Here is a 207-nt window from a genome sequence, read left to right on the forward strand (position 1 = left end):
GTCTTTCATAAATTAATCAAACCACCTCCCATAATACAAACATCCGTGGACAGTTGAACACAATAGGACATCACATACATTGGCAGTGCCAATATCCTCCCCACTGACTCCACCCCGTTTTATTCAACATTATCAACACCATATCTAGGCTTATACTATAAAAGGATCAGATAAGTCTCCTAACATCTGTTCCTCCTACTACAATCC

The sequence above is a fragment of the Bufo bufo genome, chromosome 10, assembly GCF_905171765.1.
Source record: "Bufo bufo chromosome 10, aBufBuf1.1, whole genome shotgun sequence".
Classification (NCBI taxonomy): domain Eukaryota; kingdom Metazoa; phylum Chordata; class Amphibia; order Anura; family Bufonidae; genus Bufo; species Bufo bufo.